At 31.5% G+C, this 4771-nt stretch overlaps 2 long non-coding RNA genes across 4 annotated transcripts; one reads left to right on the top strand and one right to left on the bottom strand.

The window, feature by feature from the left end:
* On the top strand, positions 1 to 2586 carry LOC139824975 (uncharacterized). 3 transcript variants are annotated; one of them, XR_011735396.1, is made up of 3 exons: positions 1 to 74; positions 223 to 1541; positions 1631 to 2586. It is a non-coding gene; the product is annotated as an uncharacterized lncRNA (long non-coding RNA). The 3 variants fall into 3 exon arrangements; XR_011735397.1 differs by lacking the exon at positions 1 to 74 and having other exon boundaries at positions 81 to 1229; positions 1379 to 1541; XR_011735395.1 differs by lacking the exon at positions 1 to 74 and having other exon boundaries at positions 81 to 1541.
* Positions 2071 to 4764, bottom strand: LOC139824974 (uncharacterized). The gene is made up of 4 exons (XR_011735394.1): positions 4621 to 4764; positions 4293 to 4459; positions 3740 to 4046; positions 2071 to 3649 (listed from the first exon to the last, which is right to left on the bottom strand). It is a non-coding gene; the product is annotated as an uncharacterized lncRNA (long non-coding RNA).
* Positions 4765 to 4771: the final 7 nt, after the last annotated feature.

Here is a 4771-nt window from a genome sequence, read left to right as displayed (position 1 = left end):
ATCTCAGTGATTTAATACTGTCAATATTTATTTGGGAAATACTGGGAAAATACTGGTAGTGATAAATATTATAGGTAAGTGATTAATACTACACAGAACTACTGGTGCTTAGTATTGAATTACTCACCGATATTTCGATTTCCAATATTTACCCGGCATAAAAAAAAATTATTTTTTTTCGAAATTTTATTACTATTTTATAACTAAATTTTGTTTCTTAAGATGCAGTCTATAATTATAAATATTTTCTCGTATTTGAAAAACACACTTACCTTGGTGGGATCGAACTCGGGACCTCTGGATCGTGAGCCAACTGCCTTACGTGGTAGACTACTTCTTAATTTGATGTAAGTGTTATATATAGTCTACATGTGTCATAACCAGCGCAAATATATAATTTTTCAAAAATCATCTTAAGAAACAAATTCAGTTTAAAAAGAGTAATAAAATTTTGAATTGGATATTAAAATGATATCCTCATATAAAATGTATTTGTGCCTTACTTTTATCTCTTTTCCTTAGTATTATCAGGAATTACCCTTTATAATGTTTCTATACAAATTGTAGTACTGGTCAGTGATTAATTTCACATGGAATATTCAGTTCAATACTTGAGTATTAATATTAAAATACTGGCCAGTGATTTATTACACATGGAATCCTTGGTTCAGTACTTCAGTACTAACATTGAAATACTCATCAGTAATTCAACACAAGTATTTATTACACAAGTATTTTTCACCTAGTATTAAATGCTTTCTCATCAGAAATTTAATACTAAGTATTCAATACTCGTCCTGTATTAAATACTACTTTCATAAATTACTAATCAGTAATAAAATACTATGCAATACTTGGATCACAGTGATTCAAGTACTAATAAATACTTAATTTTAGTATTATTAATACACAAAATAAGTATTTATTACTAACCAGCTAGTAATACTTTTTTGTAAGGGGTCTCGTAAGTTTTATTTTTAAAAGTTTAACAATATTAACACACAATAAGCTATTCAATTCATTATTTATTTATTTATTTATTATTTATTTTTTTAAATTTATTTTTAGGTCGTTCACTTTACTTGTAACGTCGTAACCGTTACTTTTTTATAACAACCATTTGGTAACAATTAACGCAACAATTTTTTATAACGCTAATGGACTAACACCAGGATGGGAATGCCACTTTTGAAACTCATTACCATTACGTGTTATACTTAATGAAAAAAGTAACTTGTTACTTTATTCGTTACGTAACGAGTAAAAGTAATGCATTAGTAACAACGTTATTTTTACTCGTTACGTAACGATAGTAACTGTAACTGTAAGTGTAACTTTAACTGTAACTGTAAGTAACTGTATTTAACATATATTTCAGCGGATGTTTGCTGCAATCGGTGGACTCGTCTGAGAGAATCTTACTCTAAAGAAAAGAAAAAAAGACAAAATGAAACGGCAAGTGGAAGTGGAGCCTCTAAAAGACGAGGATTTATATACTTCGAGTCTATGAAATATATTGACAAATTTGTCAAAAGTAGAAAGTAAGAATTCCTTACATTTGATTCTAATTGACATGTTTTACCACATTTTTATTAATCCACAAATTTAATCAAATATAATATGGTTTCAGATCGATAACCAACATCAAGTTACAAAAAACGTATAATATTTCTGATTGTTTAAAAGACAAGAATCTAAATAAAGAAATTTCAAATTGGGTGCAGCATGGCAAACAGACTCTGGAAAAAGAAAGAACTCCTTTGGAACAAATTGATGCAAACATATTTTCACCAATAAAAAAATGCCCAATACCGGAAACATCACCCACTATTAATAATTTTGATGATGCGTCACGCGCATCTTTTCCTTCGACGACAGAAAGTAGTACAAACGATTTCGAACATGAATTATTGTCAACTCGGTCATCATCCGACACGACTAACTTTTCACGCCTTTCTCCAACGAGCGTAAGATCTACCGGCACTTTCAAAAAGCCGTCATATGCGAAGGGCAAATTTAATCCTAATATATCAATTAAAAAAGACGGAAAAAATACAGAATCTGAAAACGATAAGTTCGAAGCGTCTTTTATTAATTTCAATCAAGCTATTACAGAGCATTTGATTTCTAAGAATGCAGACACTTTATTTGGCAATTTGGTTGTGGCGGAATTACAAAAATGGGATGATGATATACAACAAGTCAAGAAACAAGAAATCATGAAAATTTTGTGGAGAAAGGAAAACCTGTGAGCGAGATGATTTTTGTGATAAAATAAATAATTTGCATTTATTCGTAGATACATATAATATTAATAATAAGATATAATATTAATGTTTTAAGATGATACATATGATACATATAATATTAATGTTTTAAGATTGTGCGATATTAATTTTAGTAATAAAATATATGTGTACTGGTATACCTACCTTATTATTAATATGTGAGCGAGATGATTTTTGTGATAAAATAAATAATTTGCATTTATTCGTAGATACATATAATATTAATAATAAGATATAATATTAATGTTTTAAGATTGTGCGATATTAATTTTAGTAATAAAATATATGTGTACTGTTATACTGTATATATATATATATATATATATATATATATATATATATATATATATATGTTATACTGTTATATATGTTATACTGTTTATACTGTTTATTTTATATTCACACAATAAATACATATTAGCATTACATTTCACAATATGACACGTATGTAATCAATCGATCAAATGTTTACGTGTAGATAAAGTCTTGATTTTGTCCTCTCGTTACATAATCATGCTGCCAATTGACCATTCCATTTGGAGTCATAAAATAATTGCAAAGAGAGTCCCTAATGTGCGTCGCAAATGCTGCACCATTTTCGTTATTTTCAATAATTTCATCATTGTTTTCAAATTGTAAAATATTACCTTCTTTGTTTCTTAAGAAATTGTGCAAACATACAGTTGCCAAAATATATTTATTGATATTATCAGGAATCGCAGCGATCGGTCTGTTATATATGCCCCACTTTTTTGCCAAAATCCCAAATGTATTTTCTATTATACGCCGGGCTCGCGAAAGTCTATAATTAAATATGTTTTTGTGTTCCCCCAAATACCGTCCAGCATATGGCCGCATCAAATGCTTTCCAATGGGAAATGCTTCATCCCCAATAAAAAAATAAGGCACTTGTATATCGGTTCCGCTTAAGCAACTGGTTCCTTCTGGAATATCCAGCATCTCATTCGTCACATTCAAGTCGCTGTTCCCATAAATTCCCGCATCACTGTTCTTCCCCATTGACCCAATATCCACCAAAGTGAATTGATAATTGTGATCACACAGCCAAAAGTACGATGCTGTATCGTTTGTGATAATTGAAGTACAGCGTACCAGAATTAGGGGGGCATTGAGCATCGACATGTTTTCCATCAATTGCCCCCAAGCAATGTGGAAAATTCCATAATGTCCAAAAACCCTCAGCAATTTGTAAATATTCTTCTCTTGAAGGAGCTCGTAGATAGATAGGACCAAGAAGTCTTCCAAATACGTCACACGTCTCTTTAATTATTTTATGTACTGTTGATAAACCAACACGATAGGCAAAAGCAACTTCTGGAACTTTGTCTCCAATCAGAAATCTGTAACATCATTATCAATATTATAATATTAATTGCCAAACTGTTTTTACACATATGTATTGTTAGAATACAAGTAATCCAAACACATACCGCAATGTAACAGCAACTCTTTGCTCTGGTTCAAGTGCCCGTGGACTTCGTTTCATTAAACTTGGATTAACAATGTCCATTAAGTGCTGGAATGTTGGCAGTGTCATACGTGTATACTTGTGGAACATTTGCGGATCTGTTTTCATCTCCTGAAAAAGATTGTAAAACGCTCCTTGCTGTCTTCTCCTTGTGTTAATTGGTCGTACCCAGACACGCCGACGGCGACAATGACGTTTACGGTTTCTACGACGTTGCACCAAAAGTGCTTCCATGTCGACCAGAGCAATTAACAACAAATCATCCATTTCTGTGAAAAGACAAATGTAATTCAATCCAATGCAGTCTTCTCGAATTAAAATCACATTCAGAATTGTATGAACTAATTGCAAAAACGTTAAAGAATGGCCAAACAGCGCAAACATCAAATATCAAAATGAGTAAAAAATATTCAATGATACATAAAAAATAATAAAGTATTATTCGAGAAAATTAACCAAATCAAGAGAATGTTTTAATAATGAATTTTTACACCTAAACTGTATATAAAACTTACCGAAAATTATGAGATGATGCGTTTATTTTGCAATAAATTACAATTTCTGGTGATCGCCTCGGACTCGACGACGTCTCGCTATCCGTCTTCGGATCTTGCGCCGATTTAGCTTTCGACGCGTCTTGATTCGAGTTTGCTTGCGTCTTGTTAGTCGCGGAGCTCTGAGCCTTCAAAGTAGAAAGCAATTTGGATACTTCAGCACACAAAATCAAATTAACCTCAAAACACTATGTTTACGAAACTGAGACAATTCACACTAATAATTATATACGGTCACTGTCAGTTCGTAATTTCATTACGTTGATACTTAAATAATGAGAATACTTACGTGTTAATCAATATAAATCCGTTTTTTCTTCTCGATCACTTTTCTAGAAGGACCGACTACAAGGAGAATGTATGTGCCTATTCCCGTGGCTATGCATTATGTATTTTTATGTAGATTGAAAATCCAGAAGCCATGGGCAGAATACAGAAAC

Source organism: Temnothorax longispinosus, unplaced genomic scaffold, assembly GCF_030848805.1.
Source record: "Temnothorax longispinosus isolate EJ_2023e unplaced genomic scaffold, Tlon_JGU_v1 HiC_scaffold_733, whole genome shotgun sequence".
NCBI classification, from domain to species: Eukaryota; Metazoa; Arthropoda; class Insecta; order Hymenoptera; family Formicidae; genus Temnothorax; species Temnothorax longispinosus.
Note: the sequence above shows the minus strand (reverse complement) of the source record. Positions and strands in the feature narration are given on the sequence as shown.